Genomic DNA, 13,296 nt, shown 5'->3' with positions numbered 1-13,296 from the left:
ACGCCAATATCAGCTGCTGGCTTCTGATTGGCTAACAGCATGTATTGCAGTGCATGGATTTGTGCGAGTCTTACAGCGCAATACACTTCAGCTGACTGGATCCGAGGATGCCCATGGAGTTGAAGTTTGCTATGGTGACAGCGGGCCCCCCACCTGCATGGTCCCCGTTGTGATAACTGTGATCATTATGCCCCTGATTATAGGCATCACTGAGCCACCCTTATGCTTCACTGTAGACATGACCGAGCCACCGCCATGCTTCACTGTAGGTAGGGTGTTTTTGTTTTTGTTTTTCAGAAGATGCTTCACTCTTCCTCCTCTGGACATACACTGATCTATAGGCTGATCAATTCCAGTTTTGTTTTATCACTCCAAAGAACAAAAACCAAAACAGTGTTTGCTGTTTATTTATATGGTTAATATGATAAATCTCCAAATCATAGTTAGTTATTAATTGGTGGCATAGTTACCACTATCTTTGAGAAAGAGAGAGTTACATGACTGCAACGACTCATAAATAGATCATGAAAAACCGGAGAAATTGAGTCTACGCTAATTTACAAAAGTACCAAACTTTATTAATCATAAAATATGACAAAGTGTCAATATATGCAAAAAAGACAACATACACAATACATATGTGAACAGACTATGTAAAAGGAGGGTACATAGCCAGTGTGAAGTGACATCAATACCCTAAACCGTAGCTTGGGTGGCCTGCCGTTAGAATTGGTGCATGTGGGACTAATAAGGTGCTGCCACTAATCAATATAGTCTAATATATGAAAAAGTCCCCAAGTGTAAGAAGCATAATATTAGACCTCAGTGTCCTGGGTTCTCCCAAGTATGTCCATAATGGAAATGATTTAAATTCATAAACCTGGGATTAACACACAGGTTGGAGAGACACCGAGCACCGAGGCATAACAGGGGACAAAAATTAATTAGTTGCATATGCAAATGGAATTTTGTACATGGCAGCACAAGGAAGTCTTTAAATCAACAGCGAAACATAATAACTAAGTAGTTACCCATCATGCTTCCAATGGTGAGGGCAGGAGAAACGGACCCCGACGTACGTTTCAATGTATTAACCTTCTTCAGGGGGCGTGGCTTTAATATGCCCGGGTTCCCATTTAAATACCCTGTTTATTAGTTAATTTACCAATTGAATCATCATGATACAATGACGCAAATAAGCGTCAATATGTCCACCTATCAGTGTCGCACCCACCCAGAAATGATCACAATAACCAATCCCCGGGGGGGCAGAAGAGACAATCCCACCAATGGTAGCCACAAACGTTATCACTGGTGAGCAGGAGGTGGGAGACGGAATGTCCCCTAATGCCAGTCCTATGCATAAACGTCACCTCCGCCCTTACTGTGGAGCAGAGCGTGACGATATTAAGAGGCGGATGTGGTTCCTATGCCTAAAGTAGGCCTGCGCGTCACCACTGCCCATCCGCTGTGTCATGTGGGACGGCTGGCGCCTAGCCGTTACCAGGCGACACAGACAGGCAGGAAGGAGAAGAGACACGCTAAACAAGGCCGGCAGAGGGGGCACACATGCGCAACAAATGAAAAAATGAATGGCAGAAGGGAGAAGAAATATCATGGGAGCAAATCAGTATAACCATATGTTAATATAATATGTCAATGTATATCCCCAGTGGAAAACACCGATATATAAAAAATAGGAAGAACATATGTAGAAAAACCAGAATATGGCATACAATAATACTTAAGAATCGATATAAACCATTAGTAGAGCATTGATGTATACATATATGCAAATACACAGGGACACAAATATATAAAGTATATCACCATGTTAAATTAGTCAGCCATATATACATACATATACAGCATCAATATATCCAGACTGAAAATGCATATGACGGAAAATTGATTGAAAATGATGTTATACAAACTAGGGCAGAATATTAGTCCATCGCTTGATATAAATTAGTCCATACAAAAGTCAATCCGGATCCACGCAACTATATCCTGGATAGTTCAATTTTCTTGAATGTTTCGTCTTGCTATCTTATTCACGAGTTACGATGACATTGAACCCGTGGAGACTGTGCGGACATACTGGAGGACTCATCAATGGGATCACATGAGCAAGGCTAGAAGTGTTGGTCACTAAAACAATCACAGACAAACAGTAAACAACAGAACACGAAAAAACCAACAATAAAAATAAAAGCCGTATTAAAATCATGATGGAGACGAGGAGAAAAAAGCTCATAAAGATGAGTAAAAAAAAAACCCCATTTAAGAAGAAACAAACGAACAAGAGGGGTTAATCCAAAGCATTCAAAGGAAAGAAGCGAATCCCTGTGATTTGTTTAAACCTTGGGGGGACATTGTTCCTAAGGTGGTAATCCACCTACACTCTTTTTGTGCTAATAAGTGCTGTATGTCACCCCCGCGTATTCCACTGTGAATGTGTTGGATGCCCCTAACCATAAATGATTTAGGGTTACATTGGTGGAATTGTTTGTAATGTCTTGGTATAGTCTTTAGAGTCGAGAGGTCTGTGACAGCAGCTGCTGCCATAATGTCACGAACGTGTTCCCTTGTACGTATTCGAAGTTGGCGTGAGGTTAAGCCTATATAGATTTTCTGACAAGCACACGTGGCATAATATATCATCTGTATTGTAGTACAGGTGATATATTGTCTTATTGAAAATTGCTGAGAACCATCAGCTGAAGTAAAGGTATTAGTTCGCATGATGTTCTTGCAGGCCACACAATTCCCACAAGGGAAGCATCCATGTGGTGGACCCTTTGAATTAAAAGGGTTTTTCACCTGTGGGACATAACTATGCACAAGGGCATCTGACAGGTTGTAGCCTCTTCTAGCTGTCATAAGTGGCCTATCAGGTAAGAGAGGTGCTAAGGATGGGTCGGTTTTTAAAATGTTCCAGTGCCGCTGAAGGCACTGTTTCATGGTCAACCATTCACCATTAAACTTGGAAATGAATCTGACGTGTTCCTCATTTTGTCTATTTGTCCTATTTTTGGAATGCAAAAGGGACGTATGCTGACTTGTCTTTGCCCTTAAATATCCATGTTTGACAAATCTATTACTATAGCCGCGCATCTTGAATCTATTTTTAAGATCTCTGGCTTGATTTTCGAACCTAAGGTCAGAGGAGCACACTCTTCTCAGTCTTAAAAATTGTCCTGTGGGGATTGCCCTAACCGTGGCCTCTGGATGGCAAGAACTGGCATCCAGCAATGAATTAACCGAGGTGGGCTTCCGATATATATCTGTCTGTAACTGTAGATGTTTATCTACCAAAATCTTAATATCTAGGAAGTCCACCTCGGTCCTGCTGTAGGTATATGTAAGTTTGATGTTGAAGGAGTTTTGATTTAGCCTTTCCATAAATCCATGTAGTTGTTGTTCAGTGCCCTGCCAAATAATGAGCACGTCATCTATGAACCTAAGCCAGCACTGCACATGGTCAGCGGCCTGGGTGCCCTCCCCCCAAAAAACCTCCCTCTCCCAAAAACCCAAGAAGAGGTTGGCGAAGGAAGGCGCACAGGCCGCACCCATTGCAGTGCCGCACCACTGCAAGTAAAAACGCTCTCTGAACACAAAAAAAATTATGGGTCAGTATATAATCTAGGAGTTCCAAGACGAGGTCACATAGCGGGCCCTCCCAATTACTATTGTCCAGGAAGAAACGACATGCATCAAGACCGTCCTGGTGGCGAATGCACGTATACAGTGACTCTATATCTGCAGTCACCAGAAACATGTCATGATCAAGAGTCATGCCATCAATTCGAGCCAGGACGTCCATTGTGTCTCGAGCATAGGAGGGCAAGGCCTCAACTAATGGTTTTAAATAGTAATCCACACATTTACATATGGGTTCACATAGGCCCCCTATGCCTGACACAATGGGACGTCCTGGTGGCTCCGCGGCATTTTTATGGATTTTGGGCACAAAATATATCGTGGGTATCTTTGGATGTTTAGTTAATAATCCATCCAAGATTTTCTTGGGGATTATACCCTTTTCAAAAGCTTCATTCAGAATCATTTCCAATTCTACTGAGAAAGTTCTTAAAGGACTATGCTCAAGTTTAAGGTAAGTTTTTTTTATCCCTCAGCTGCCTATATGCTTCCTTCTCATACATGTCCTGCGGCCAAATCACTATGTTTCCCCCCTTGTCTGCTGGTTTGATGACTACGTCTTCGAGAGATTGTAATTCTCTTAAGGCCGTTCGTTGTAATGCCGTGAGATTATCTCTTCTACGTCTATGGGAGATTTGTTTAAAATCCTCCATAACCATTCTAGTAAAAATGTCCACTGTGGGACATAAAGACAAGGGGGGAAACCTAGTGGAATGTGGATAAAGTGATCATGGGAACATGCCTTTAGGCCCCGTGTCCTGCTCATTGAGTAAATCTTCTAAGGCCTGTAATGCCTCCTCTTCCATATGACTATTTTGTTGTTCATCACTGCCTCTTTTCGCATATAACTTCTTAAGAATCAATTTTCTCGAAAATAGATATAGGTCTTTTATGGCTGTGAAAGAATCATATGGGTTAGTGGGAGAAAACGTAAGACCCTTAGAAAAAACCTCTAATTGGGCTATAGTGAGAACATGTTTGGACAGATTGATTACCTCCAAATTGTTCTTCTTGTCTCTCTTATCCTGTTTATTAGGAAATGTAAATTTCCGTTTTACCGACTGTGTATCTCTGGCAAAAGGCAAATTAGTAATCTGAAGGTTTGCGGCTGATCTAGATTTAGAAGATTCTTCACTAGAGGCATACGAAGTAAAGGAGGTGGATCTCTTTCTAGTATGGTTTTTGGAGCGGCGTACTCTCCGATTCCACCTATACATTGTATTAGATTGCTTATCATTGGTGTCTCTCTGAAATTTCGTAGTTTTGTTGGTACAAATTTCTTTTTCCCATTTTTGGAATTCATTGTCAATCTCTTGGTGAATTGCCTGTTATTCCACATCAGATAATTCCTGTTTTAATTTCTTTTGAATATTCTCTATGTCCAATGCGTCTATTGATTCCTTATTCTGAGTCGCCAAGAGCTCCATAAACCCCTTTGAGCAATTGTTCGCCAGATCTTCCCATTTGTGTCGGAACACTATGTCCTCTACCTCAAATGAAGGGAACACTTGGACTCGCAGACCTCTCGGCACCAGACCTCTTTCTATATATTTATTCAAAAAAGTCAGATTCCACCAGATTCTTGTTCGTTTAATAGGCTCATGAGCCTTTTTGTTAACTCCTTCTGCCATTCATTTTTTCATTTGTTGCGCATGTGTGCCCCCTCTGCCGGCCTTGTTTAGCGCGTCTCTTCTCCTTCCTGCCTGTCTGTGTCGCCTGGTAACGGCTAGGCGCCGGCCGTCCCACGTGACACAGCGGATGGGCGGTGGTGACGCGCAGGCCTACTTTAGGCATAGGAACCACATCCGCCTCTTAATATCATCACGCTCTGCTCCACACTAAGGGCGGAGGTGACGTTTATGCATAGGACTGGCATTAGGGGACATCCCGTCTCCCACTTCCTGCTCACCAGTGATGACGTTTGTGGCTACCATTGGTGGGATTGTCTCTTCCGCCCCCCGGGGATTGGTTATTGTGATCATTTCTGGGTGGGTGCGACACTGATAGGTGGACATATTGACGCTTATTTGCGTCATTGTATCATGATGATTCAATTGGTAAATTAACTAATAAACAGGGTATTTAAATGGGAACCCGGGCATATTAAAGCCACGCCCCCTGAAGAAGGTTAATACATCGAAACGTACGTCGGGGTCCGTTTCTCCTGCCCTCACCATTGGAAGCATGTCGGGTAACTACTTAGTTATTACGTATCGCTGTTGATTTAAAGACTTCCTTGTGCTGCCATGTACAAAATTCCATTTGCATATGCAACTAATTAATTTTAGTCCCCTGTTATGCCTCGGTGCTCGGTGTCTCTCCAACCTGTGTGTTAATCCCAGGTTTATGAATTTAAATCATTTCCATTATGGACATACTTGGGAGAACCCAGGACACTGAGGTCTAATATTATGCTTCTTACACTTGGGGACTTTTTCATATATTAGACTATATTGATTAGTGGCAGCACCTTATTAGTCCCACATGCACCAATTCTAACGGCAGGCCACCCAAGCTACGGTTTAGGGTATTGATGTCACTTCACACTGGCTATGTACCCTCCTTTTACATAGTCTGTTCACATCTGTATTGTGTATGTTGTTTTTTTGCATATATTGACACTTTATGTCATATTTTATGATTAATAAAGTTTGGTACTTTTGTAAATTAGCGTAGACTCAATTTCTCCAGTTTTTCATTATTTATATGGTTTTGAGAAAATAAGAGGCGACGTCCGGGTAATGTAACCGTCTGAATTTTGCATCTGTCTGTATCTCAGATTCGGTGCCTTTTTGTAACCTCCTTGTTTGTTCAGACAGTGATCTTTTCTGTTTAAGGCGTTGTTTGGTACTTTAATAATGGTGGTCTGGTCTTAGGAGAAGTCATCAAGGCCAGATCGCTTATTAAAGTCAAATGATAGTCCACATCATGGCGGCCATATTAATTACTCTCATTTTTAACAACTTGACAGAAGAGGACGACGAGAGGATGGAGCCAGAATTGTATCTTGAAGCTTATGGGCCCTAATGCAAGATCAGTCCCAGGGCCCCCCACCTGCCATATGCCATTTTTAATATTGAGGCCTTTTATTGTGACAGAGGGGGTCCCTTCACGGGATCAGGGGCGACTGATACCCGCTCGCCCCTACAACTACTCTCCTGATTGGGACATCACATTCTTGTGCTTTAGTTGACTCTGGTCTTTCCTTTAGATGTCGGTAAGCGTCTGGCACCGGGTTCACTTGACACCACACATTCCAGCAGACGAGTGACGGCCATGCTGAATGACATATCTGCTGCTCTCCATACATTTCCAATGTAGTCCTGTTTACATGTGGTTACCACGGTGACTGCAGCCTCTGCTAGGCCTCAGGCCTTCCACTAGGCCTCAGGCGTCTCTCGGCTATTTGTCCTCCCATTGTCTCCATGTTGTCTTTTACTCCCCGGTTACTCAGAGACTGGAGATACATGCGAGTGTCATGTCTGCAGGGCGCGGGCCTTTGTCCGGCGTTTACTTAATTAATTAGGTGTTCAGCAGGGCGCAGTGTTTGCGCGGCACATGTGCAGGAGACAGATAAATGGGTATAAAATACGGCTGCAGGGGAAGCGGACAATGGATGTTTGTTCTTTCCTGCTGGGAGACGAACTGGGCTTATCTGAAAGAGAAGAAATGGAGTTGTGCGCAGCTGAACGGTGGAAACCCCCCATCCTCCATCTTGTTTTTCTATCTTTTGTTTATGATCGGTGGGTGTAGACCTCAGGGACCACACAGACTCTGTGGATTAAGCGGACATGGCGCATGTTCAGTGCTGCTTCCTCTTCCTTCACAGCTGTCCTGCCATTCCCCTGCACAGCAGATGGAGGCGCCACTGGCACAGGGAAGCAGAATCCATGCTGCAGCCCCCTCTCAGGATCGCATATCCTAGAGATATCCTGATGATCCTAGAACTTCCCCTTTAAATGTATCGTCCATTATTACATCTTTTATTCTTTAGGATTGGGTACTTCATGACTACAACGCAATTTACTGCTGCAAACATGACCTCTAAGCCTAGTGATTGGCTGCAGCGGTTCTGCGCGGTGTAGCGGATATATCACCAATGCAGCTTTCTCGTTACGTCGTTTACCGATTGGATTTATTTGTTTTATATTTTGATAGATTGGACTTTTATTAACGCAGCGATATGAAAAATGTGTCTTTACAAGCCCTCAAAAAAGTCAGGGAGCTGGCATATAACATACCAGCACGTTATATGTCAGGAAGGGGTTAAATGTCGCCCTAGCCTAAAGTTTTAATAGAGACAGCAAATTGGTAAACTGGTATTTTTCCTCGGTCTACAGAACCGCTGCACAACCTGCTCTACCCTCTCCTAGTGTATCCTCACCCATCCCCTGTAGACTTTGAGCCCTCACGGGCAGGGTCCTCTCTCCTCCTGTACTTGTGTGTGCCATGTATTGTTCATGTTTATTGTACTTGTCTTTGTACGCCCCTTTTCACATGTAAAGCGCCATGGAATAAATAGCGTAATAACAATGAATAGTAATAATAATTTTTATTGGTGCAATACTAAATATGACCACTAGATGAAGATGTGGCGCCACAGAGGTACTGCACCTTATCCAAAGGTGTAGTGCCCCACCACCTAGGTAAGTTGGGAACTCCTTTCCACACTTCAACACCTGCACCCCACACACAGGATAGTTCAGCAGGACCACATTGCGGCTCCATGCTTAGAGGGTAGCAGAGCACCTCTGGTAATTCCTTGCTTCGTAACACGAGATGTGCTGGGAGGTGGGTGGAGTTGAGATATATAAAAGGTTGGGAAGGTTTAGAATGACAGGTCAGTCTGACAGGAGGTCAAAGAGGAAGGAAGCCACTCGGGAGGAGTGGGGATCCCTGGAAGAAGGGATGGAGGAAGGAGTGCTGCAGCTGCCTCAGTGACCTGAGCCAGCTGGCACGGGAAAGGAACAGAAGGAGAAAGACGTAGAACTGCAACCTAAGCCTCCATAAGAGAGAGAAGGAACAGTGCGGAACGAAGGAGTAGGAGAACAGAGAGGAGTTGTGGGTTGGAAGAGGAACTCTGCCTATAGGTTCTCAGCGCAAGGCCAGGGCCCGGTCCCCGAGGTTGTATGGACGCTTACGGTTCTGCAGCAGACACCGGTGGAGTAGTTGGCTGTAAATGCACTATTCCCAACCAAGACTTGGGGCACAACAGCAACTGAATAGAGAGCCAGGACTCAGGAGAAGGGAGTCCGTGAGAGAGGCTACAGCTGTCTGCCATACGAGTAGAGTTGTTAGGAACATCTGACAGGAGGAACTTCAGAGTACCACGGTACTAGAGCTCTTCACACTAAAAGGCGCAATAGAGGAGTCGCTTAGGAGAGGTACATGTTGGCGGAGTGTTGGAGAGGAGAATCCTGACTTGCCCGGGAGATTGATTGAGTCTCTTTCCCGGAGGACACGGCACGGAGGCAGGCACCAGTGTGTACCACGAACTGTGAGTAAAGCTTTGGAACTGCAGCCCTGGTATCCTCCATTCAGTTGTGCACCAACACCGTCAGCACTGCTACATCTGGGTACCAACATTCCTCACACTGCCTGCGCCTATTCACTGCCCTGGGGTTACAGCTTCACCTGTGGGGAGCTACACCATCTTTGCTGCAACACACCACCAGCCCCAGAGGATCTGCATGCAGCGTTGGCTTAACATCTTGCTTGCCAAGCACCACAGGTGGCGTCACGAACTATCACATAAACTATATCACAAACCACCATTGATTTGGGTGCCCAGGGCCACGGACCGGGTCACCGCTGCTGTGACACATCCCCCCTGACACCGGCCCGGTACTGAGTACCCCACAGCCCTGGGAGGGCGACCCAAAGACAAATCTTCTTAGCATTTATTTTTTATTATTATTATTATTATTATTAGGACTAATGAATCATGTAGATAAGTGGCTCCAAACCTATTTAATCAGAAGGAAACCCTGAAAATTGCAGTACTTGTTAAAGGTTTACAGTAGTTATTCAGGTATATGATAAAGATTTCCTGTCATCAATATCAGCTCCATGGGGGTCGAAAACCCAGCACCCACACCGATCTGAGGTTTCCTGGTCTAGCAGTGAATGGGTACTGTAGCTCAGCTCCTATTGAAGTGATCAGAGCTGCAGTACAACATAACGGCCATTACACCTTGCATAGAGCTGTGTGATTCTCGCCATTCACAGAGCTGAAAGCTGCCGATTGGTGTTGCTGCCGGACGTCTGACAATAATTAAAGTGTTTTCCAGTTGTCTATAGTGACAAACATTTTGTCCTTGAGTAATGGAAATCTTCTCTGCAAGAGCAAACCTCCTGATGAGCTTGTGCTTGCACATTAAAGCCTATGTATAGAAGCAGCGCTTCAGTGTAAAGCATGGAGAAAAAAAAAACAAAGGTGCAGTAAGCCCAGCCTCTGATGTGATTATTAATATGATGTTTATTGCAAATTTGCTTGATTTTAAAACCACCTTGCAATTTTTACCATTCAAGAACTTGATACAACCTCTTTACCCTTTCTTGATCTATGGCTCTCAACCTCTTCCCTACGTGCACATCTGCCGTACATTGCTTGAAGGGTAAGAAAAAAAAAATTAATCTTATATTTTTCTTCTGACATTGGAGGAAGCCTTTTAACGTCCCCCTAGCGGCTCCATAGAACTCCTTCCACTCCTGGTGGCCTTCACCTTGTGCTCAAGTTTGCACATTAAAGAAAAGGTCATATGTGTTTCCATGCTCTCAGGAATGCAGAAGAGTAAGCCGTCTCTTCACAAAAGGACAATTCTAGGAATACACAATGGATAACATGTTCCATATTGTTAAATCAGTATGGGTCCAATATGTCTCATTATCGACTGGGTCCATTTAGAAATGAAGACTTTATAGAGTAGGGAATGTAGCTGTGAACGGGCAGTTTTATTTCTGTTTTATATACAGTACATCTGAAATATAAATGAAACAGTTTTGCAAAAAGTCTACATGAAAATATACAATATATATATATTTATTTACAGCTTATTGGTTGCAGACTACAAACAAACCCTATATGGTGAGTGCAGCTCTGGAGTAATAACTCAGGACCAGTACAGGGTCAGTAATGTAATGTATGTACACAGTGGCTGCTCCAGCAGAATAGTGAGTGCAGCTCTGGAGTATACAGGATGTGACTCAGGATCAGTAATGTAATGTATGTACACAGTGACTGCACCAGCAGAATAGTGAGTGCAGCTCTGGAGTATAATACAGGATGTAACTCAGGATCAGTAATGTAATGTATGCAGGGCTGCCACTAGGAATTTCGGGGCCCCATACTGGCAAAATTTTCGGGGCCCCTTGAAACTCCGCCCAGGCTCCACCCAGCCCCGTCTCCACCCCTCGAACCTTCCAAAGTCCCACCGCTCTCTTGGAACAACTCCACTTCTGCACCATGTCCTCACAAATCACACATTAACAGTTCCCATCACCAAATACATAGCCAGCAGCTTTTGTTTTAGCCAAAAGATTTTTTAATCCACCACCACGACAAAGTAGACTCTTTTGGCCGGGCCCTACTCTACTGTAACTTACTAAACATTTGCTAAAATATCCAATACAATTTTGGTATATTTTTATTTATTTTTCCATTTTTAAAATTACCAATAATGCCACATACAAGGGACAAATACCACCGCACCATGACCAGCCACCATATTACCACCACATGGTGAACTAAAATCCCATATACAAGGAACAAATACCATCACGCCATGACCAGACCACATTTTACCACCACATAGTGACCGGGGCCCCACTCCGGTCATTGGGCCCTATCCAGTAAGGGCAGTAATGCCCTGATAGTGCCCCTGCTTAGGTCAGTGGGTTTGGGAAGAAGGATACTTATATTATAAAGTTTTCGGGAATATTAGGAATAATTAAGGTATATAAAAGAATTGTCCAGCTGAAAAAAGTGTATGGCCGGGGTCACACGAGTGATGATTCTCTCATGTGAGAGAATCAGCTTAATTATGCTACTGACACTCAGCTCAAACTCTCATCCAAGTGTCATCTGATTCTCTTGCATGAGATAATCAGAGCACATTGAGAAGACAGGGAACTTAATTTCTCCATCTTCTCCATTGTCTGAGGTCGTGGATTCAGACTGCACTCAGCTGACAGCTGCACGGCGTGCTGCAGATTATTTTTCCACAGACGAATTCGGTCTGTAGAAAAAATCACAGATCTGTGATGCCCCAAAGTATAACACTGTGCTGAGTGTTATGCAATAAAACATCACATAGCGCTCAGCCGTGTTATACGCTTGTGTGAGCGAGGACTGAGAGCCTTCATTCCCCTGCAGATCTTCTCATCAGCCTCTCATGCTGGAGTCCGGCCTCAGTTACTTTTCTGTAATACTGTGGAATTTTTGCATACTTTTAGGGTGTGTGCACTTGTTGCGGATTCTGCTGCGGATTTTTCCACACAAATTTCACTGAATCCGCCAGTAAAATGACCTGCGTTTTACCTGAGAATTTTCTGCAGATTTTGTGCAGATTTCCACAGCGTTTTTACACTTTTCGATTCCTATAATAAAAGAGGTGTAAAAATGCTGCGGATCCGCACAAATAATTGACATGCTGCAGATTTAAAGCCGCAACATGTGCACAACAGTTTTGGTTTTAGATAGTCTTTTGGGCTATGCGCACACGTAGTGAAACGTGCTGCGGATTTTTCTGTGCGGATTTGGAAAAATCCACAGGTCAAAAGACCTGCGGTTTACCTGCGGATTCGCCCTGCGGTTTCACACCTCACAATGGAGGTGTGAAACCGCTGCGGATTCCGCACAAAGAATTGACATGCTGCGGATTGTAATCCACGGAAAAATCCACAGTATGTGCACTGCGTTTTTCATTCTCCATTGAAAACAATGGTACTGTACACCGTTCCACAGAGCCAAAACCGCTGCGGATCCGCAGCAGAATCCGCAACATGTGCACATAGCCTAAGGGTACAACGCAGCAGAATCTGCAATGTGTGCATATACCCTAACTTATACTGTGTTTGTGATTATATATATATATATATATAGTGTGTGGTTAACATAACATCTCTGGGAGATGCTATAAATCCTGATGAGCAGTGTCCTGGCCCCCTGTCCCCTCCAGAGAAGGATAAGGCTGCTGTGCCCCCTCTGCCCCTGACAGGACACCACAGCTCCATTCTGAAGACTGAAGTTTTTTTACATAAGTTTGGAGAGTAAATGCAGGGAATCCTAAGAGGGGGCTGATGTGTCCTGTCAGGGGCAGGCTGGGTGAGGGGGCACTCAGCTCTGCTGTTATCTTGGTCTATAGCTGATACAGACAGGGGTCAGACTCAGGACATAGCAGCGTCCTTCCTCGGTGAGCGGCTGCTGTGCTGATAGTGTGACTGACGCTGTCACTGAGCACACAGCCCACTCACTGAGGATCCATCTGCTACAGGGACTGGACTAGATCCTGGCAAGACACTGGCCATACACTTAAACAACACAGGCTCAGACACTCACCGTGGGACTGAGGGCTGCACTGCTGCTCAGTGACTCGCTCCAGACTGTGTGGCGGGAGAATACTATATCTGCAC

At 44.2% G+C, this 13,296-nt stretch overlaps 1 long non-coding RNA gene across 1 annotated transcript; it reads right to left on the bottom strand.

Moving 5' to 3' along the window:
* Positions 1 to 556: 556 nt before the first annotated feature.
* LOC141092414 (uncharacterized) lies at positions 557 to 13,296 on the bottom strand. Its single transcript, XR_012232789.1, has 2 exons — positions 13,223 to 13,296; positions 557 to 2,151 (listed from the first exon to the last, which is right to left on the bottom strand). It is a non-coding gene; the product is annotated as an uncharacterized lncRNA (long non-coding RNA).

This window comes from Dendrobates tinctorius, unplaced genomic scaffold (assembly GCF_039654945.1).
Source record: "Dendrobates tinctorius isolate UK_male_01 unplaced genomic scaffold, ASM3965494v1 ptg000059l, whole genome shotgun sequence".
NCBI lineage: Eukaryota > Metazoa > Chordata > Amphibia > Anura > Dendrobatidae > Dendrobates > Dendrobates tinctorius.
This window is presented reverse-complemented; position numbering and strand designations above follow the sequence as displayed.